The following is a 24,278-nucleotide window of genomic DNA, read 5'->3' as shown; positions in this document are numbered from 1 at the left end:
GATTTTAGGATTTCTCTCTCTGTTTTTTTTTTTTTTTTTTTTTAATGCTACAAAGACTAACTGAAGCATATACTGCTTAAATAATAAACATGAGTTCTGGAACAAAACTGCTTAGAATTAAATCCCAGCTTCTCTGCTTAGCTATGTGCTTTTAAGCAAGTTATATACCTGTCTTTGCCCCTATTTCCTCATCTATAAATTGGGAATGATGATAACTAACTCCCTAGCAGTTAAAAAGATTAAATCTAGTTAAAATTATACCTGACACAGAACAATACTAATGAAAATTTAGGCATCTATACGCTTACATCACCGAATTTCAATTATCTATAAAGTCCTTGTCATAATTTGGTAATTGTCTTATATGTGTATGTGTTTTTTTATTTGTTTATCTATTTAAGATTTGTTTTTGATGGTGTCTGACATTTAAAAGGCTTTACAGAAAATATAGGTTAAAAGAAAGTAATCTTTAAAAAACATATGCTTCCACCAAAGTCAAGTTTCTGAAGGGCAAAAGACCAGTTTGTGGGATTCATTGATAAGAGTCTAGCTTCCAGAATGATACCCAGAATCTCTCAAAAGATCGATACGCCTTTGCGCAATGAATAAGTAAGTTTCAAATGAAAAGAAAACTATGAAGTGTTAAAAAGAAACAACAGGTCCAAAATGCAGTCACTGTACTAAGCCCACAAACAAAGACAATACCAAACTTAACTGCAGTTTCAACCTCTCCCAGGAATGTGACCTTTAATCAGTCAACCTGGAATTCCATGGTCAGCACTAGTAAAACAATCCCCAATAAGACTCTTTCCATCCTCCTTTGGTAGTTTACCTGAACTTTAACAATCAATTCTGTGCTAATAAACTTCTTTTTCCACTCCCTCTCAGTCATTACAAACTTTCTCTTTATGTAGCTCTTTGGAGTGTCTTTCTATTTGCTAGATTAGATGATGCCCAAGTCATGAATCATCGAATAAAACCAATTTGATATTTAAATTTATTCAGTTGGATCTTTCTTCTTTAGCGGACTTGGTGGCAGTAATGGCATCTGAAGCAAACTTCTAATGGAATTTGAAACAACATGAAACACAGGCATGGTACACCACAAACCCTTTGAGCTTACTCTGTTTCTTAACCATTTCCAAGGCCACTGGGTAAGTTCTTGTTTTGAGCTCTGCTTTCTTTGTGTTGAGCTCCCAAGCTAATTCCTGCCCAGTCAGGGATTATCAGGTCAGCTTGAGTCGACAGTTTCATCTGGAACCTGAGTGCCTAGCCTAGGTTGGGTCCACAATTCCCATTTTGATCAGAAATTCCAAACCTTGATTCTGTCCCAGCATTCACATGGGAACTTCTAGTGACAGTTTACAGTTCTCTATTTATGTGGAGCCCCCTCTCCCCAGACCACAGTCTCCATTTGTTGAGGTCTGTTGGTTCAATCCTTTCCTTAGCCCCAGATTCCATAGGAATTGTTAGTGGTGTATACTGGACCTTCTCTTGGCAAGTCCACTGTAACTGGTTACTGCTGGTGTGTTAAGATGCACATACTTGCATGTCTTGTTTTGTGTAAATTAAAGCTATTAGCTAATGAAAATCAGAAGTCAAAAAGCCACAAAAATTAGTGGGCATGGGGTAAGCACTTAATCACTGCTAGAGCACTCACCACCTAGCCCAAAGACTCCCTTATTAGGATAAGTTAATCATGGACTGGGTTAGATTGGCACTGGGTCACCTACCAACCTCAAAAGAATGTCCATGTAAGGAGATACACTGTAAAAAGCAATTCACATAATTCCCAACCCAGCAGCACATCCTTTTTAGGTATTAGTTTGGCTCTGAGAGATAAAAATAAAATAAAATAGGAAATAAAATAATAAAATAAAGTAAAATAAAGCAAGTGAATAATAAAATGGGATCCTTTAAAGTCTAAAGTGTTAAGACTACTACATTTTGGCATTTCTGTTTATCTTATGTCTAAGAACTATGATTCCAGTAACTGTAAATATTTTTAAAAAGGGGAGTTAGGCAAGATCTAACTAAGCTTATTTTCTGTCCTGAGAACTTGGCCTTGAAATTATCAGATCAAGAACACCAAAATATGGCCTGCCAGAAATGTAGGTTATGCCTCATTTGTGGCTAAATATGGCTGAACACAAAATGTGGCTTAAATTCCATTTGTGGCTAGGGTCCTACCAAACTGTTGCCAGCCTTCAGGAGAATTACAACCTAGAATTACATGGTTATTATAAGGAAATTTTCAATTAGATAAGATCACTTAGGAAGAACATTTAAAGCAAAGTTTCTAAACAAACAAACAAACATAATGGAAATCTATTTTAATAGATATGTAGGAGTCTCCAAAAGACTTCAAAATTCTAAAATAGCTTCATTGAAAGACTTGTTGCAAAAGAATAATAAAAAAATTAAAGACTTTAGGCATACCCAAATCAAAAGACTGTTAAAACACACACAATTCCTACTGCTCCCCTTTGCTCTCCTTCATTTGAGTACTCATTCTAGTCATCGTCTGTCTTAACTGCCTTTACCCTATAAACAAGTCTGCCATGTTAGTGGCTTTATACTCCACCTTCCCTCAAAGGGGACAATGGGCACCAACCATAGGTGATTGAACTCTGAATTGTTTTCTGGTAAACTGCAACATTGTTCCCTTAAACAGTAAAGAGGAAACGAAAATTTAAAATAATGAAAAATCTTGCCAATTTCTGGTAAATATCGCAGCCATGGATGGGATCCTAGAAAAACTGGCAGAAATTAACTAAAAGTAATAATTCTTTCCAGAGCCAGCTCTCCTGGATATATCTATAGTACGTAGTAGAAAACGGAAAATAAAATATCTTTTGCACCCTCTTTAGGATACCTCTTAAATCAAAGGGGTTGTTTAACACCACCAGAGATGTTTACTGTCTGTCCTGGATAAAAATTACAAAATAGCTCTGTGGTCAGAAATAGGCCAAATTGTAGAGTCTCATAAATAATTGTTTAAGGATAATTGTTTAATTCTTCCCTAAGCTAAAATAAAACCATATATCCAGAAGGAAAGAAAAACCTTCCAGAGGTTTTACAAAAGGATTTATGGGTAGAATAACCTATGATGTCACTTAAATTGCAATTCAATTCTTTGAGGAATTAGGAGGAATTGTCTTTTTGTTTTCAACAAAGCTTTGCAAAACTAGAAATGCAGCTCTATAGGCAATCCAAAGTTCACTTATTCCTTTTTACCAATCCCCAAACCTCCCTTATTTATCTTAAAAGGCTTTAGCTTGTTATTCCTCCTATGCCTTTGAGATGTAAAAGTTAAAGTACAAACATTGGGAGGTAATTCTTATCAAAAGAAAACAAAAGTAGGGCATGCCACTTGGACTTTGGGCTAGTGGGACATCTTAAGTATAAGGAACTATAAGGTTACTGTTTACATCTGTCTATATGTTTATGTAAGTCTATATATGTATATGTTGTAGATACATGGTATTTTCTACCACCGGGTGGTACTGCCAAATTTATTTTTTAAAATAATTCTATTCAATCGTCTTAAAGAAAATCAAGTGCTTATATGAATAAGTGTTTTTAAAACTCCAAAAATATAATAGAAACTAATCCAACTACTTTTTGGGTCCCCTTGATTTGGGATAATCTTTGGCAAATAAAGCTAGTTTAAGTTTGGTTTAATTAAAATAGGTGTGTCTTAAGAGAAATCAGTTTTAAATATAATGCAGACATATATTTTGCCTGGATTCAATAGTCAAAAACTCATGTTCTCTCTCACAAAATTTATCAGGAAGAAAAATAGACTGGGATGATGGCTCACTTTGTCTAATGACTCATAATTTTTTTAAGTGGTTGAAGCATAATTTTCAACAAGTAAACTAAATAGATATAAATAGAATAAAAAGTTTGTAGGTGAACCTTTTAAATAGTTTCCCCAAATCATTGTTGGTAACCTGAAACCTAAAAGTTTTGGTAAGTTAAAAAGTAAGTTAAATTTCAGTGAATATCCAGGTCATTTCCAAATAAAATAAAATACTGAAATATTAATTATTTAACATGAGTTTATCTACTTTTGGCTTCCTTTTACAGAGGAACTAAAGATATTTGGGTCTATTAGTAAATGTGTTTTGTGCCATGCTGAGAAATTTACTATGAGAAAGTATATGTTTCTAAAATTACTTTAAATTTTTTCAAGCCAAAGAATGCTAATATAAAGACAGTTCATAAGTGTTTGCTTCTTTACAGTCAATAAAAATTAAAGTTTTTAGCCTTAAAAATACTAATATATATTAAAGATACTAGAAATAATAATAGAAACATCTCTGTATTCAAGAGAAGTAAAATGTGTGCTTTCAGTAAAAGAAGGTATGAAGAATGGAGATGCATTTTTGTGGAAGAAAAATAAAGTTGTAGAACATTTGTGGAAAAAGGATCATTGAAAAAGGATTTTATGCCTGGTCAGAGCTGCCTAAGATTAGAATGAATTTAATTAAGTAAATGAATTTTAATATCAAAAGTAAGGTGGCACAAAATTAAAGTCTGGTTTTCTCTCTGTTAAAAAAAAACAAAGATTTCTCAAACTGTTGATCGATTCTTGATAAAAAACTGTAAAAGATTTTTCTATACCTTTTTAAATAATCTACCTAGAAAGCAAACATTTTGTTTTATCAAAATTATTTTTTGTGCTTTATCTTTCCCATCAGGTCTTTGATTACTTAAGAAAGCTGAGTTTTCTCTATTAAAAGGGCTAAAGGTTTTTTGACACCTATTTAACTTTCTGTATTTGCCTACAATGTCTTTAATTATCACTATGGTTAAATGGATAACTAAGCACCTTTTCCCTGTGACCTATGATCCCATTTAAGCAAGTATTTTAAAACTTTTTGATATTTTTGATAAACTTCCCCAAATCAAATTCTAAATGAAGTATTTCAGACCTCAAGCTAACTTTGGAATATTTAAGAGGGTCTCTGGAACATCTCAAAAGATCTGTTCTCTCTCCTTATAAAAAGAGAGACAATACACTAATTAGACTTATTTCACATGTTAAATTACAGGATTAATAACATTGTCAAACAAGTAATAAAACTGATTATCTGTTGGCATTTTATCTTAAAATGTTGTTTATCAGAGAAAGAACCAAATTTCTTTGTCAGCTATATTGTAGTAAACTCTCATCAGATTTCTTAACAATGGCCATTTTTAAGTCTTTATTATTTACAAAAAGTTACTATTTTACTCTGATGCATTTGAAAAAATGTTTCTGCAAACTGATTCATCTTCAAGGAAATTCATGGAAAGATGTTTCTAGACAGGTACTCTAGAATACAAGTCCCTTATAACAAAACTGAAGTGGGTAAGAATTTCCAGGCCTAATGAAAAAAACTGGATTCAAGCTGATCAACTATTAATTAGACAGAACTATATAAATTGAGGAGAATGATTATAATATTTTATGACTTCTTATTTGAAACACTGCTTCTTCCTTAATGTTTTTTTCCCATATTTAAGTAAACTTTTTCTCTTAAGCTATGTACAACATACAATAATTGGGTAAAAGCATACCTTTAAAAACAAAGGTGAAATATTTATTTTTCTCTTTCCTGATCCCTCTAGAATTCAGAAATTCTTGAATATTCTTTTCATGACAAAACAGTTATTTACATAAGTTCAATAAGAATCTTTCTTCCTATAACAGGACACAATCAGAAACATTGGTTTTATTACCAAGGCTTTGACAGGAATGTCAGATTTGAGAGATGTGCACAGATTCGGATATGACCAGATAAACTTCAGGAACTAGGGTTGACTTTCTAAAGCTAATAGAGCCCCTTGGAAGAATTAACCTGGTGTCTTGCTTATAAGATTCCAGCAAAGCAGTCCTTAAAAGAGCCTATATGGTCAATCTTGTGCAATTACACAAATAATCACTCCAAGTTTAATTTTTTTAATGTTTTTTTAAAATTTATTTTGAGAGAGATAAAGCACAGACAGGGCAGAAGGCAAAACAGAGGGAGAATGAGAATCTCAAGCAGACTCTGCTCGAAATTACAAACTGTGAGATCAAGACCTGAGCAGAAATCAAGAATCAGATGCTTAACTCACTGAGGCACCCAGGTGCCTCAATAATCAGGCCAAGTTTAATGCAAACAAATTTGCTCTACTGTGGGGGTAATTGTCGAAAGAAAAAATAAGTTTGTGCATTTGTAGATACTAGATTCTAGACCTATTAATTGTCTTTGAAATTTTCTTATATACCTGTAAATTGGACTCTATCCTGAATTCTAGCCTCTGTCACCCACCCAATCTGCAATAACTAAGAATAAGGACTGCCCTTAACTGTCCTTGAAAGGTACTATACCAGCTTTTCCACACTACCCAGACGACTGCCAAACTTTGGGGACTTGAACTGTGAGTACACATATTGTAGTTGAAGAAGGCACCACCTGACATCTGGTCCTATATAAACACTGGAGACCCCAAATCAAATTGATTAGGAAGAGAAGTAACTGCTTCCTCCCAAGATGCCACATGAAGACTTCTTTAACTGAACAGGAAACCGTTCTCCCCTTAACTCGGGCACTGCCCTGGAAAGATAACACCATCATTTGTACCTCCCAGGCCATTGGTAAGCAGGGGTAACATCTGAAATTTAGAACAACTTTTATTTCAGGCTGAAAAATATCCAACTGACAGATCCCTATTTTGAAGGCACAAATGCAGCAACCCCTACACATGAATCCATTAACAGTGCCTTCTCAGTGGAACTAGCTTGTGCCCAACAGGGTTTATCTTTGTCTGAGGTGGTTATCATTCTCCTTAGGCCAAAGAATGCCTAGAAGGCTGGTGTATAGCCAGGGGATGACTCATAGATGTTTCCGTTATACCTCATCGGTCAACTTCCCCGAATTTACATAGTTGAGTTAGAAAGGGTCTACAAGGAGGCAGTGTTTCAAAATTAGCTTCCTTTGGTAGATCACTGCTCCTATGTCTAGGAAAAAATGTAAATGAGGCTATAATCAGGAATCTCTCCCTGTCTCTTGAAAGTATTGCAGGATCCACTGCTAATACAATAGCCATCCAACAAAAATCCTTAGACTCACTGGCCAAAGTTTTCTTTGTTAATAGGAGAGCTTTTATTTTTTAGCAAAGAAAGAAGGTGCCTGTGCTGCGGTCAATACCACCTGCTACACCTTGATTAACATTTCTGTGAAAGTCAAAACTCAGTTACATAAGACCACCTAGCAAGCTGCTTTGAATTTAAAAGGTGGCTCCTTCAACAGGGTTTTTGACTTATTTGATTTTGATTGGTTTCAGTCTTGGGAACCATGGCTCCAAATTGTACTCCAAATATTGGAAATTATCCTGCTTCTAATAATCAAGAGTAATCTCCCTGGTGTGTTGTATTCTCTCAAGGGCTTTACATTCATGCTCATAGTTGCTAACCACCAAGCAAATAATCTCCCTAATACTGGAAAGTTAGAAAAGGAACAAAGAGAATGACTGACTTAAAAACTGTGAACCCAAAGCCATGGCCTGTTAATATCACAAAGATTAAGCAAAAATGTCCCAACCTGTGAATACCACACATATTTCTGAAAAGCTGCAAGAACTATAGAATGGTAACTGAGAATGATTAATACCTGAGATTACATTTCTCGCTTAAGTTGCAAGTCTGATCAAAAGAGAGGAATTATTAAAAAGAAACAACTGGAACAAAAATGGAGTCACTTGTGCTAAGCCCGACAGCAGCAAACCAATGCTTAATAGCTAACCAGGAATGTATTAATACCAGGAATGTATTCTTTAACCAGTTGACCTGGAATTATCTGCTCATCCCTAGTGAGGTATTCCCCAATAATAAAACCTTTTCTATCCTCTATAGATAAGTTATCTAAGCCTGAAACAATCTACTCTTTGCTAAAACAACTTTTTTTCTGCTTCCTTTCTGCCATTAAAGACCTTTCCTTTTCTGAAGCTATTTAGAGCTCCTTTCTATTTGCTTGATACAATGCTGCCCAATTCATGAACTGATGAATAAAGCCAATTTGATCTTTAAATTTACTCAGTTGAATTGTTGTGCTTAAGAAGAGCACTTAAAGGTATATAAAAATGAATTAGACTGCCTCAAAAGATGTGGAGTGTTCCACACTGATGTAAGAATTATCTCCGAGGGTTACTATGGTAAAGATATTTGTAATATATATGGTACTATCATAAATTTACTTAAATTAAGAAAATCATTATAATAGTCTTTTCAATTCTGTATTCTGCAATATTACTTGTGTTACCCTAAGAGCAAAGCATGGAATTAAAACAACCCTGAATTCTAGGTTGATATACTTTTGTTTGTATATTCAAAAAAATCTATCTCTACTAAAAAAATACATGATATTAGAAAATTTTGTTTTAAGGAATGAAATAGTTGTATGTGAAAGTATCCTGCCTAGGAATTTACTGTATCTGTTAAATCTTAAAATATCCCCTCAATTAACATCTTTAGTATGTCATGTGTAGCATTTTGTCTTGCTGAACACATGTCACATTTTGCCACGAATATATTTAACTATTTCTAATTTTCATTTGTATTTTTTGTGATGGATTAAAATAGACTTAATCAGATGGCTTCCTCAATAACAGGCTACATTAGAACATCATGTAGCAATAGGGTATAGCCATCAAAGGTAATTAATGTAAAAATGTGGTCTGCAATCCCTAACTTTTATTGCCACAAATACTGTCACTCCTAATGAATAATTTTCACTATAAGAAAGGGGAGGATTGTATGGAATGTTCAAAATTCTCTCCTTAATCAACATGTCCATTAATACTCATTTAATTCCAAAAGGTAAATATTTTATTTTTTAGATTGACTCAAAGGTAATGTAAATTAAATATATTCTTATACCAAAAATACAGTGTAATTCACAAGGCATAGTTCTTGAAAATTGTTGTCCTAAATCTGAAAAACTAAATAAAAGCTTAAAAAAATAATGTTATCACTGGAGTTCTTAGGAGCATTATGAGGGGTACCTGGGTGGCTCAGTCAGTTAAGCATCTGATTCTTGATTTTGGCTCAGGTCACGATCTCACAGTTCATGAGATCAAACCCTGCATCAGGCTCCGTGCTGATAGTATGGAGCCTGCTTGGGATTCCCTCTCCCTCTCTCCCTCTGCCCCCCCCTGCTCTCTCTCCTTGTCTCTCTCTCAAAATAAATAAACATTAAAATGTTTATATTAATAATAAAAATAAAATAACATTAAGTAATATCACTAAGTTAATAGTTTAAATAAAATATATTTAATATTTTGGATATTGTTTATATAGCTATAACACTCTAAAATAAACTATTATTTAATTTCCTGCTTCTCTATTATCTCTTCTTCATTATCAAAATATATTTTCAGATATCAATGATGTGGTATAGAGTGTGATATTGGGATTTTTAAGAAATACAGATATTTGGTCAATCAGATAACAAAAATATATTTCTCATATACATTTGGCCTTCAATAATAGTTCTTGGATCACAGCTCACAAAACTCTTGGGGCTTCCTCAGTGATAAGAGCTATGGGAGCATCTTTTGTTATAATATTTGGTCTCTTGTCCTCGGTTTCTGAAATAATGCTTCAGAGTTATGAAGGTGAAATGGATGTCTTATTATTCATAACCAGCCTTTTATACCCCAACTGAGTCTATGTTAATGAAATAACTTTTGCAAAGCACCTAAAGATAGGGGCTGGTTACCAGGGAAATAATGCATGAATAAAGAGGTGGAACTTTTAGTCCCACACCCTGATTTCTGGTAGAGAGAGGAGAGGGGGAGTTGAATCAACCACTAATGGCCAGTGAGTTTATCAGTTCAGCCTACAAATAAAGACTCCATAAAATCCCAAAAAGAGAGGGTTTGAGGAGCCTCCATATTGGGGAAACAGAATGTTTCCATGTGTCATCATGCTGGGCCCCAAGCTGGATGAAGACAGAAGTTTGGAATATCATTATATATATTGATTCATCTGGCTATTGACTCTTATCCTTTCATACCCTTATGCAATAAATTGGTAATCTAGTAAGTAAACATGTTTTCTGGACTTCTGTGAGCTGTTCTAGCAAATTAATTAAACCTGAAGCCAGAGTTATGGGAACCTCTGATTTATAGCCAGTCAGTCAGATGTACAGGTAACAGGCTGAAATTCCAATTGGCTTCTTGAGTTGGAAGGGGATGTTAGAACCTCCAATTTGTAGCCAGTTGGTCAGAAGCACAGGTAACAACCTGAGCTTGCAACTGGAGGCTGATGTGTAGGGTGGTCTTGTGGGACTGAGCCCTTTACCTGCAGGATCTAATTCCTTCTCGAGATAGATAGTGTCAGAACTGAGATGACTTTCATATATCCTGCGTATGTCTGAGAATTGCTTTGTATTGTGTGTGAAACCCCACCTCTGCTATATTGAAACTGGGTCTCAGAATATGAAAAGGAGTGGAAAAATAATTTGTCTAATATGAAAAGGGGCAATGTCTACATTAAAAGATAGGAATTTCATATATACATATACGCTATCTAACCATGTATTTATTAGGAATAAAGCACACTTTTCCATTATTTCTGTGCATCTATGAAGAGACTACTTAATAAGAGTCATTTCATTTTACATACTTCAATAAGAAATATTTTAGTTATTCCCAGGGCATATGTAATTTCCCCTCAGCTTACTTCTTTCATGAGCAAGAACTTTCTCCTTTTTCAAAACAAGAAGCTGTAAAGAAAACTAGTTTCAGTAGACCAGCTGAAAAACAGTAGCTGGCAAATTTATACAAAAGAGTTTCAGGAAATCAATTGTGATGCCCTTAGTTTTAATCACTGTTCTTCCTGCCTACCACAAATCTATATTAAACATTAGGTAAGCATCTGGTTTAACATCATTTCCTAAATTTAATTTTCTAAGTTGCACTTATCAACTCTGCTCTTAAAAGTTACCTCAAGTGTTTGTGATATTTTCGTGAATTTTGTTGGATGTATTGAAAGATGGCTTTTATTAATCAGAACACTTCAGGGCTTCAACACTGCACTTGTACTAAGATCCTCACTAAACATTTATACATTTATACCATTCTCTGGATTATGCTTCCTCTTGCCCTTTTTCTCTTTGTGTCAATATCCCCCCCCCACACACACACACAAAATTGCAAATCTCAGACAGAACACTTAGAAACATGACTTAAAGTTTCTCATTCTAACTCCCTTCTTCTGCAAATTGAGAAAAATAAATCTTTCTCAAATGGTTGTTCTGAGGAAAGCATGTATCACAATGCTTAGCACAAATAGACAATAAATAGTGCGTGGATCATTTTCCCTGTGTGTTTGTATTTAATCCCAAAGTCTAGCAATTTTACTTGTGCTTCTGGCCATTTCCCCTGTCTTATCCACATAATATGTAGATTTACATGAAGCTAACACAGACACATTTTTAACAGGAATTTTGTTTTTTACCTATCATTACTTCGCCCAATCACTTTCTTTTCCTAAATTATTGCTTCATAAAATATTGCTATACTTTTTAATATAAAGTGAAAAAAGCAGTATCACTTGGGATTTAACATACAAATCTGGCATAAATGAAATATTATATTTGTACTGAAGAAGGGCTTCAAAAAATCTTATAATAAACTTACAGTAAAATATATTTGAATAGATTCAAAGTACTAGGTAGAAATACCTACCACCACACCATGATAATATTTACTGATTTGAATTTAACTTACTTCATAACAGAGTGAAACATTTTTTCTTGAAACAGATCCTTGCAAATTGGATAGAAAAAGGAAGAGACACTTAATCAAATATCTGCTACTAAATCTTGGACATGGTGAGCTTGCCTATGTACCACTTCTATTAATTCGCAATTTAATGTAGAAAAGTTTAATGAACACACAGAATCCAAATGAGCGTGGCGCTGAAATCTTGGAGGCCTCTTTGAAATTTGGCCTCATGACTACTATGGGGATTATCAAATATTTGGGACTTGTGATTCTCAATATTATGCTTTCCTGATCTTATTCATTTATAATAAAATGATGGCTGCTGTGCACAATCAAAACTGATTATATTTTATAATAAGTTTATAGCCATCAATGTACTAAGCCCATTTTGTGAGAAAGATGAATCAGGTTTTATTAGCTATGTATTGAAATCTCAGAAAATAAGATATAAAAAAATTTTTAAAAAACATGTAGGAAATTATTCAGAACTAAAACTCAATTGCAATTTCCTCAAATGCCCAGGACAGTAATCATATTAGAACACACACACATACAAACACATATACTCGACATGTTTAAGGAAGAAAGTAGGAATTAGTAATGAAAAAAGTTCTGTATTTTATTTCACGTTTTTAAATGTATCTTGATTAGTTCTGTGCATGTCAAAGAGAGGATAGAATGGCATGAAAGACCTAAAGTAGTAACAGTAAAATTTTAGGAATCAAAAAGGAAGATGAGAGGAAAGATAAAAGGGAGTTAGAAGGGAGGGGAAAGTTCCTCTCATCTTCCTTTACTGTTCCTAAAATGTTACTAATTTTACTAATTCAATATTTGGAACACAGTATAACTCCATGAAGATGTGAAGATAATTATATTTGGTTAGTAATGAGAGAGAATCAATTTATTAAAAAGAGTTATAGAAGAAAATATGTTTTAATGGACTTTAAACCCAAAATAGTGTGGATTGGAGAGTGGAAAAATAATCACCCATAATACAGACTAGGATTTAAAAAAACCCAAACGACAAGAAAATTCATCAATTGAAAATGTTGTGTATAACTGTTACAAATCTCCAACAGAATGCTCAACAATGTTGCCTAGAATGAAATACCCCTAATCCTCTTAGAACATGGGTATGAACGGAAACTCTTTTAAAATTCATTCCCCTGAAAATTATAATATGTCACATCAAATATCTAAAATGAAAGTTAATTATCATATTTACAGGAAGGAAAATAATACGCATGATGAAGAATTTTTATCAGCATTTGCATCAGAACCATTTAAAATGAATTTGGAATATTCAATTTAGTCAGAGCTTTAAGTTTTGAATAAAACCACCAAATTCCAATTTTTCTAGTTATAAAAAAATCAAAGTATTTCAATACAAATATATGGATGATAGTAAAAATGGGAAAGGGAACCTCAGATTTTACCACATTGTATAATTTGACACAGACAATGACAACAAATAAAAATCAAAATGCACACATAATTTGTAAAAGCAAAACAATGCTCCATGAAGAAATAGTTTTTAGATAAATAAAATCTTTATTAACTATGTTTGGTATCTCATCTGGGAGCAGGCTTGAATAGATGCATACTTTTCATTGCTTTTCTAGATATAACATTGTAATACTATCTCATAGTTTAAATATAAAACATTCATTATGTTCAGAAAATACAGACAAAAGAAAATTCTTCTAATGGCAAGGAGATTGTTATTTATATACACTTATAAATTAAATAATTAACCAAAAGAAATATTTTTAGAGTGTCTATTCTAGGTTGCCGGGGTAGATAAAGAAGAGATGATGGTTGAATACAGAAACTGAGATAAAAGACTTTAGAGAAGCTCACAAACTGCTAATAGCTCAGCCAAGTCAACTCATGTAAAACAGAGGACCATGAATGCTATTCCAGAGGTAACCACAGGTTGGACACACATGGAAAAGAAACAACACTAAGGCAGGAAATAAAGAGATGCCTCCTGAAGGAAGTAATGCTTGAAGTAAGGATAGTAGGAATTAGCCAGATGCTGATGATAGGAGGAGGATGTGTGGGGAGAGGATGAGGAAGCTGTAGATAAAAGAAAAGGTACTGGCAGGTGTGTGAGGTGGGAGGGAATGTCTCACTTGGTGGAATCCCAGAGGTTCAGAGCAGCTGCAGCAAGACGTTTCCGTAGGATAAAGGTAGATAATGGGGTGAAAAGTTCAAAAACATCAGGCTTTGAGGAAATCATACATGATAAAATGTTTAAATTTTATCCTCAAGAAAAGATGGATTGAGGAACTAAAAAAATCACTATGATCAATATCAATATGTTTTTGAACACCAATAAATATAGGCAGAAGAGATGGAATTTTGATGTCCTGCTACGTAACACATGTATATCACTACCTCAGCATTTAAGTTAATTTAATTACTTGAACATTTAATTCACACTTACACCAATACGCTCTTGATTTCCAAGGCCATAAAATATAGATTAATTTAATTTAGTTAGGAAGGGTTTTATAAACTAACAGAAAAATTATAAAAAATAACGTAAATAACTCCCTATATCAAACATCCACAGTTCCTACTTGTAAATATCTTATTTACTTTAACGACTCCTACTTCCCTCTCTTCCTTCTTCCCTCCCTCCTTCTTCCTCTTTCTCTTTTTTCTGTCTCTCTTGTGTGTATGTGTGTCTGTATAATATTTCTTACTAAATCACTGGAATGTAAAGAGCAGATACAGTGTCACACCACCTCTAAAAATTTTAGTGTAAATTTCCTACAAGGATGCTCTCTACATAACCTAGTACAACCACCCAAATCAGCAAATTAACATAGAAAACAATACCACCAACTAGACAGTCATTTAATACACATATCTCATTCAAGTTTTAACGACTTTCCCAAATATTTCTTCCTTCTGGCCTAGAATATAATCCAAGAATATATGTTTCAATTTTAAGGTCATATATCCTTTGTCTCCTTCAATCTGAAACTGTTCCTAAATCTTAGCTTTACTTTTGTGAACTTAGTATGATTTAAGAGTATGGCCAGTTAGTTTATTTTATATTTCTTTATGGTTATTTTCAGATTCTGCACTTTTGTTAGATATTTTACAAAAATAATTTTGATTTGTGCCATTACTAATCATGTGGTTAAGATGATGCCTCCAGCCATCCCTGAAAAATTACACTTTTCCCTTTGTAACTAGTAAGTATTTGGGGGGTGCCTATTTTAAGACTGGAAATATTCTATTCTCAACAAACTTTCTAGTTAGCATCTGTTGACACTATTTGTCTAAATCAATTATTGTTATAATGGTTGCCAAAAGGCGATTTTCTAATGCATCTTTCCTTTTACATTTAATTGTCATTGTTCTGTAAGGGGGAGCTTTCTCTTCCCTCCATTTATTTAATATTTATTCATTTATGTCTGTAGGGATTCAAAGGTTTCTATTTTATTTCATAGTTAATAATCTGTCATTATTAGTATTTATTTTAAAGCTCAAATTGTGCTAGATTTGCTCAGTGAAGACACTTCAAGTTGGTTTCTACATTTTTTTTGACAACAACCTATAATGTTTCACAAACTGCCTTGTAAATCAGGATAGTCCTGGTTCATCTTGGACGTGCACAACCACGTCTCTATAACCAGCCTAGTATTACTCCAAGAGCCTTGGTGTCTTTCAGCAGAGAATGGTATTTAAGATCTGTGTGTTTGGTGAAATAATTTTTCCTGATGTCATTGCTTCTTGGCCCTCTCAAAAGACAAATCTAGGAAATATGTATGTATATAAAAACATACACATATAGCTATCTGTCTATATATTTCTTTCTATTGTTAAAAATCCAAAATGCAAATCAATGCCTGCAACTTTAACCTAACACCACAGATATCAATTGGCCTTCACTATGTCCATATTTGTAAACTTATTCATTAGCAATGAGAAATTGATGCCCATTATCATTAATGCATTTACTAGTTTACTCATTTCCTGTATAACCAATCTCTGACTCCATTAGTTGCTTCTTTATCCCCAAAACTCTTCAGGCCCACTAATGATCATGGCATCTCTTAACTCTAATCCTCTTGGTTCCTCGCTCATCAGACCTTACTGCAAAAGCAAGAGGAGGAAAGGAAGAGGAGGTGAAGGGGGAAAGGGAAGGGAAGGGGAGAGAAGAATAGAAAAGGAAGCCATTTAATATTTTTTAAAAAAGAAAAGTAAGAAAAATAGAAGACAAGGAAGAGGTAGAATAAAAGCAAAAGCTTTTACTTAGATAACAACATCCAGAACTCTTCAGTCTTTTGAATATTAAAATGTGTAGTTTAGCCTCAATATATTAGTGAATTTGTTTCAAACATAAAGCCCCAACCAAATCAGGCAGCAAGAATTCCGCCCCACTGAAATACAAAGCTAAAGCTTATTATAAAGAAAAAACTATTTCACTGTATATTTTCTTATTACTAATTGACCTAGAACTTATTAAAAAAAAAAAAAAACCCTCCGCTTGCAGGGCATATATTTTAAGATCAGGAATAGTTTTATTTTTTCCTCTCTCACATTTGAAATAATATAAACTAAAAGTTCCATCTCAACTAAAATACTATCACTTTCACAAAAGTGTCCAATACCCCAAGAAGTGTTTAGATGCTTCTTCAAAATGGGTACATAAATCCAGTAGTTATTCCAAGGGGAGATCTATTCTGATTGCCTATATATGTCTGCTCTACTTGACTGTAGGTCTTTGAAGGCAAGACTGGTTATTTCATCTGTTTTTGTATTACAACACTAAGAGAGGGCTTGGAAGGATAAAAATAAAATAAATAAATAAATAAATAAAAGTGATGCATACATATCTCCAGAGAATGAATAAATCAATTCTTCAGATCTCAATCTAGTCTCAAGGCAACTGTGAAATCAATCTAAAGTTATAAGGAGTTCTCTAGTGCTATAATATTAGCACTTACATATCCTAACACTGGTTTCCTGATTTAGATTCAGCACTGCATTATTCACATGTTTACATTAATGCCCTCTATGATCTTTTGTGTACTATAAAAATTTGTATCCATCTTATATTTGTGGGGTTTTTTAATTTCCTAAATTAATTAACTCTGTGCTACTCACCCTTGAACTTCATTTTATTTACAGTCAACAAGGTCACTTGAACTATGCAAAAGTCATTTCTCTAATAGAACAACAAACAGATTTAAACTTCTGTCATTCTCCAAAATGATGGGTATATTCCTTATTCATTTCCTAGGTCTTTCAGTAAGACATTGGAGTCTATTTGGCTTCCAGAACAAAAAGAATCTGTGTTGTTTTGGTATTCTATATCTAGCTATAACGTGTGTGTATAAAGCTCTGGTATCTGTTATCTTTTAATCTTTAAAAATTATATAAACTCAGTATTTTCACATCCATTTTAGAGTTGAGATTTATGAGCTGAGATACTTTCAATGATTTATCCAAAATCACACAATTGGCTGAATGGCTATACTACTTTAGTATATCAACTTCTTATCACATGCCTTTCACTGTCTCACGCCTGTTGTTTCCCTAGCTTTTTATTTTGAAATGGTTCAAACCTATTGGAAAGTTGAAGGGCTAGGTCAGTCACAGTGGTATACTCTTCATCAAGATTCACCCATTGTCCTGCTTGCCTTGCCTCTTGCTCTGTATCTGATTCTCTCTTTTTCTCACATTTTCTCTAGTTATATAGAGATACAGATATATACATATATGCACATAGAATTTTTTTACTTTGATAAACCATGAAAGTAGTTGCATATGTGAGAATTCTTCATATTTAAATAATTTAGCTTCTATCTCCTAAGGACAAGGGAATTATATTCTGATAGTATTCTTGCCATAAATATTTACCTAAATCAAACACGGAAGAAGCTTTTAGGCAAAGCCAGATTAAGAAGTGTCCAAGACTATAATAAAGTTGGAATCTTTAAAAATATTAACATTAGAAGACACACAAAAAAGGATGGGAGGACTATTCTAGATGAAGGGAGACTAAAGTACCATGGAAACTAAACACAATACAGGAGTTTAATTAGATCCTCTACTGAAAAAATAAAAAAATAAAAACAGCTTTGAATGACACTTTGAGGGCAGTTAGAACAATGTGAATATGGGTGGCATATTAGATAATATTCCATTATTCATACCACTGTTTCTCAGAACAAAAATAATAAGTGTGTCTATAACAGTGTTTTTTCTAAAACTGCCTGTGTACATATTGAAATTCACAAGAACTGTGGTTTTATGTTTTCTCTAATATACATGCATACATATACAGGCCAAAAAGGATTATGTGATTTTATTCTTTTAAAAAATAAAGAATGTGATTGTCTAAAAGTCTTTTTAAAAAGTTTTTTACATTTATTTACTTTTGAGAGACAGACACAGAGCACAAGTGGGGGAGGGGCAGAGAGAAAATGAGACAATCTGAAGCAGGCTCCAGGCTCAGAGCTGTCAGCACAGAGCCTGTCGCAGGGCTCAAATTCACAAACTGACAAAGTTTTAGATAGAGCTAGGAGAAAAAAAAAGCAATTTAAATTCCCACACTTTGTTTTATGTTTAATTTATTTTAATTTGTTTATGTTCAATTTAATACAATTTAAATTAACCTAATTTAATAAGATTAAATAAGGTCAAATATGATCAGAAAATTAAGTAGTTATTTTTAACTTTAGCAATTCATATAAACAGCTGGTTATTTTCTTCTCAAAAGTGGGATAATAGATAATTGCTGCCCTTACAATAAACATGACTTTTTTGACCAGCTATTCAGTCATATACAAAGAAAGTCTTTCAAGGGATCAGAGACATATGGATTGGGATTATTAAACATATAAAGTTTATTTTGTTCATAGCATTACATATATAAATATTTTAACTATACAAAATATATTAGAATGTGAAGATGAAAGGCTATATAAGAAAGAGAAATGAACATGAAGACCAAGAAGGCGAGAAATTATAAAGAACATGAGTAAGGAAAGCAAATCAACATAATAAATCTTTAAAATTGGCAAATACCTGTTCAAGTATATATCAGTTTTCTTTCTAATCTAGTCACAGTGTCAAATATCATGAGACTTAGCTGTAGAGTGGAGCATTTTAAGTTCAAATTAGACAATACCATGAATGTTCATTAATTATACTTAAAAGGCTTTGATAAGGAAAAATCTGTTATAAGATGGCCAGCAGGACTGATAAGGAAATACCTGTCCCTGATCAAAGGCTCCCCCTTCCAGGTTCTTCTTCCCACAATTCTTGTCTCGTGAATTAATGGGGAATGTGGAAGTACAGGCTGTAAATTACTCCCTCTGCTGATGCTCTGGGCTCAGACTTCTGGAGAATGATCTCCTCTGAACCCACTGGTGTAAAATAAACTTCATCCCTTCCAAGATCTCTGAGTGCCACCTGGTTCTTCTGCCAGTGACCCAGACTAGATTTCTGCAGCAGCTTGATTGAAAGAGTGATTCTATGTTGCTGAAAGTTAATACATGAATTTAAAACAATAAATAGGAGCACCTGGGTGGCTCAGTCGGTAAAGCATCCGACTTCGGCTCAGGTCATGATCTCAGGGTTCCTGGGTTTGAGACCAGTATCAGGCTCTGTGCTGACAGCTAGCTCAGAGCCTGGAGCCTGTTTCAGATTCTATACCTCCCTCTCTCTCTCTGACTCTCCCTGACTTACACTGTCTCTCTCTCAGAAATAAATAAAACATTTAAAAATTTTTAAAAAAACAATAAATTGAAAAAGCCATTTGGAATTTTCTCTATAAAAAATTTTTTTTCCTCCAAAACTGCTGACATAGGGTCTGATCTTTTTTTAATCAATTGAAACTGAATTTGAACATCACAGACATAATTATATTATTTTCATAGTGCTATTAGCTTTTATATTAATAATAAGTATTCAAAAGTATATGTTAAAACTATATACCTAAGAAGAGTCAGAGCTCTGTTTATATGATTGGTAGCATTTATTAAAATAATCATTCATAAAATATTTCTTGAATTGAATTTAAAGAGGTATTGCAAAAAGACAATATATAAATAAAGAGTAAATTAACTTCAACAGGAAAACTTCACATCCAGAACTTAAAAGTTCTTAATCAGTACACTCCATAGCTAGATTTCCCCACATAAATAGAAAAGAATAGACTCATTTATTTTCTCAAGGTAAATATCAGTACATTACCGTGTGAATAGCAACTATTTCACCCTATTTTACTCTTCTTGTCTTTATCAGCTCAGTTGTTACCACTAAATTTCCATTTTCAACCCTGGAGTTATCTTTTGTCTTTCTCTCATTCTTAATATAGAAGAGACCATTGGTGATGTCTGTGCTTTTTTGACATTCCTTAACCAACCTCTCTGCTCCCTCTTACTTTGGTACCATGTCTTAGTTTAAATTTCCATTATCTCATGGGGTGCCTGGGTGGCTCAGTCGGTTAAGCAACCGACTTCGACTTAAAAAATTAAAAAAATTAAAAATAAAAAAATAAATTTCCATTATCTCTTAACATCATTAATGCATTCATTAAACTCCTATGATTTTTTTAACGTTTTATTTATTTCTGAGAGAGAGAGAGAGAGACAGCGTGAGCAGAGGAGGGTCAGAGAGAGGGGGAGACACAGAATCTGAAACAGGCTCCAGGCTCTGAGCTAGCTGTCAGCACAGAGCCCGGCGGGGCTCGAACCCACAAACTGTGAGATCATGACCTGAGCTGAAGTTGAAGTCAGACGCTTAACCGACTGAGCCACCCAGGTGCCCCTAAACTCCTATAACTTTTTTGCTTCCTGTCTTTACACCCTCTAACATATCCCAAACTTTACTTCCATAGTTAGCTGTCTAAAATGCAGACTCTCACCTTCTTATTTCATCATATTTGGTTATCTGTCCTTTTCCCAATTTCTTCCTTGCTAATACAATCCTGATTTTGTTCCAGTATCGAGTAAATCACATTTTGGGGAACCTGGGAATCATATTCCACCTAGGAATTGTTAATTCCATTCCCACAATCAGTGGTCATTTTCTAAATAGGCTTATGGAAGGATTTTGGATATTGACTCAGGAGGAATTTGTTGGGTAAAACTTCTAGGCAAAGTCCTTACCAAAAACATGAAAATAAATAAAAAATTTAACTCTTACCTTTGGACACCATTGACTTGAGAATGTGATGCTTGAAATTAATTCATACAAAAGTAATGGAGGGGAAAGAATCATAAGGAAGTAGAGTGAACAATTGAATTTACTATCCCTAGATCCACTCTGTCCCTAAACCTTCTTATTGTGTGAGTTAATAAATATCCTAATTCTTCTTTCAGTCAGGCTTTCCTCTATTACTTGAAGCATAAATAAATGATTCTATTCAGAATTTCTGATGATGTTCCTAATTACACACCTGAGAAAGATCACAATATTTGCTATAGAATTCAAAGAATCTTAAATCATCACAATCTGGCTCTATATAACTGTCTTCACATGACTGTTTTACCCTTCACTTTCCTGCCATCCAAGGAACATTCAGATATTTGGAGCTATAGTTGTTTTACTTTTCTATGTCCTTTGCACTGTAACCTGAATGAACATTTCTTGCCACTCCACTTTTCCCTCTTCAGATTAACCTTAAATCTGACTTGTTCTTCCATCTTCAATTTCAATGCTATCTCCAAGGCCAAATCTTATTTGACTCTTAGGATTAGAACTTAACATTTCCTCTTTATTTTTGTTTTTAATCTCCAAAACAAGTTACTTATGTTTTACTTTAAGAATCACATCATGCAAGCATCTAGTAACCCCCATCACCTGCCCTGGATACTACAACATACACTCTTTTTGTTTAGTGGGAAGGTCTTCATTAAACCTGAATGAATCTAAACCTGCCTGAAGAAAATTCAGGCAGTCACTAATGAAGTACTGAAGTTTACATCTATTTATCTGTAAAATGTACAGATTACTGTTTTTATCTTGAAGGAGAGAATAGAATTGAATATTTATTCAATACTTCTCAATTCAATTATTCAATAATTATTCAAATAGCCTATGTAAGGGATACCTGGGAGGCTCAGTTGGTTAAGCGTCTGACTCTTGATTTTGGCTCAGGTCATGATCTCCCCATTCCTGAGATGGAGCCCTGCATCAGGCTCTGCAATAACAGTGTGGAGGCTGCTTGGAACTCTCTCTCCCTCTCTTTCTGATTCTCTTCTCTCTCTCTCTCTCTCTTTCACAAAATACATAAACATTTATAAATTAATTAAAAAATTAAATAAAATAGCCTTATGAAATAAAGGAACCAAAGGATAATAAAAAGATGAAATAAATTTGGTTGGTTTGTGCTTGTTTTTCTTTTTGTTGACTCTGCAGGGGGAAAGGTTAGAGAGGCAAAAACTGAAGGAAGTGATTCTGAAGGAAACATGTGAGACTGGGTCAAAGCTGATTTAAGTCAGAGTTGACACCAAACACCCCTCCTGCAGCAGAACCCAGATCAGAGAGATGGCAGAGATCCATGCCTTCAAGTGGAAGAAGTGTACCAGGAATAGCAGGATTGGACTCATGGTTGGACATTTTAGACTCTCTGAGGTTTGCCAGAAATATTTTATTGGGGCGTTTTTCAGAAGGGCTAAGGATCTGGGAGTGTTGTAATTCTTATTGAGAAATTGCATTTATGTTAATGTAAGCTTAGATGTGCCCCAAAGCAGTAAGACTGCTGGCATCTGAGGCACCTCCATATTCTACTGCATCTATAACAATATCTTACACCTAGTAGGCATGCAATTAACTATTTGCTTGATGAACCACATAAATTTGTCTAATTCTTTGATTAACCATGACCAGTAAGTACATCCTTGGTCATCACTCATGAGACAGAACGCAACTTGAGTTGTGAATGTTTCATAAACCTCAAAAATTTTATGATTTTTATAAAGTGTGATAAAAGAATTGAGCAAAGATTTTTGTTTATTTGTTTTTAGGAGCAAAAATTATAAAAGGTAGGAAAAGAAGTAGCTGGGACTCAACTCTACAGTTTGTAGAATTTTTTAAAATTACCACAAGGCAAATGCAAATTTGTGCCTGCAATACTTTGCTGTCAGAAGAAATTGATCTCTGTGTGAATGATAATACTTAAGCTCATGGCCTTTCTGAGGAAATGCACCTGCAGCAGAATGACAAACGAGGGGAGGCCTATTATTTGGCACATGGTCAGGATGGTTACAGGAATCTGTTTTGAAAAGGAAGAAGCATAATCTCTTGAATAAAAATGACTAAATTCATATTTTTTTAAGGATTTCTTCATTCTATTTCACATACTGCCTGGACTTATTTTATTCATACGGTGCCCTTGGTAATTTCAGAGTGAAATCATAGGGATTTGTGGATTATCTGCAGATTCTGATTTGAAACCATTGTAGCTTTTTGGCCAACCACATCCCTCTGATTGTACTTTATATGACACATGGTTCAACTTGTTGCTATCCAGGGGATGATGGCAGAGCAAAGACTGAGTCAATTACAAAGAACTGTTTCCAAACTGAGGATAAATGGTCTTTATCGGTAAGGCATCTTCCTAGACATTCTTGCTTTCCTGACTCTATTTTCCTTCTGAGTGACAACAAAAATATATCCTGAGAAACCTATCTTGTCCATTTCAAGTTTTTGTATGCAGGCACTTTATCTTCAATCTTAGATTTATCTTTTACTTTACAAGCATCCATATTGGTGTCACGTATTTTGTTGCGAAGTCCTTAGAGTTATGCAGTTTGTAAATTGGCATAGCATATCTGATAATCCCAAATTTGTGTCAGAATAGTTGATCTAATCTCAATTGTTTCAGCCATTCTTCAATAAAACCTATATAAAAAGGTCCATTTTCATTTTGTTTAGTCTATAACTAAATATATGATATAACTTTAAGGTACTATATCATTCTAAAATATGACTCTCTCCTAATAAGTAAAATGGCAGATATTTCATCTTATCTGAGAGCCATATAATCTCATGCTTTCAAACTTTTCCTATTTTTCATCTATGATTATCTCAGGTATTTTATGGTAATAGCTACTGAAGTATTTTTGCTAATTTAATGTGGAAACTGGCAAATGCTTAAATTCTTACCATTGTAAAATATAAATACAAATATTTTGGGGCTATTATTGCAAACAGACTATTTGAGAAATAGGAAAATATGTAAAGGAAAAAACACTGAAACATGGACAGTAATTAAATCACTAGTGTGTGTTGGGGGATTGGTATATTTCAGTTTCTAAATTTTCTTGAGTAGATGAAAAAGGAAAATAGAAAACAAAGCAGCCTCCTACTTGGTTAGGAGGGTTAACAGAGGCATTTTCAGATGTTGAAGTTTACAGGTATATTTACTGTATTCATTTCACTTATACGTATTTCCTTAACATGACAATACACTTGCATTGCTTTTCTTGTCACAAAAAAGGAGTTTTAAAACATCATGTATGGAAGTTTTATTTTTAGAT

The sequence above is a fragment of the Crocuta crocuta genome, unplaced genomic scaffold (assembly GCF_008692635.1).
Source record: "Crocuta crocuta isolate KB4526 unplaced genomic scaffold, BGI_CrCroc_1.0 scaffold83, whole genome shotgun sequence".
NCBI classification, from domain to species: Eukaryota; Metazoa; Chordata; class Mammalia; order Carnivora; family Hyaenidae; genus Crocuta; species Crocuta crocuta.
Note: the sequence above shows the minus strand (reverse complement) of the source record.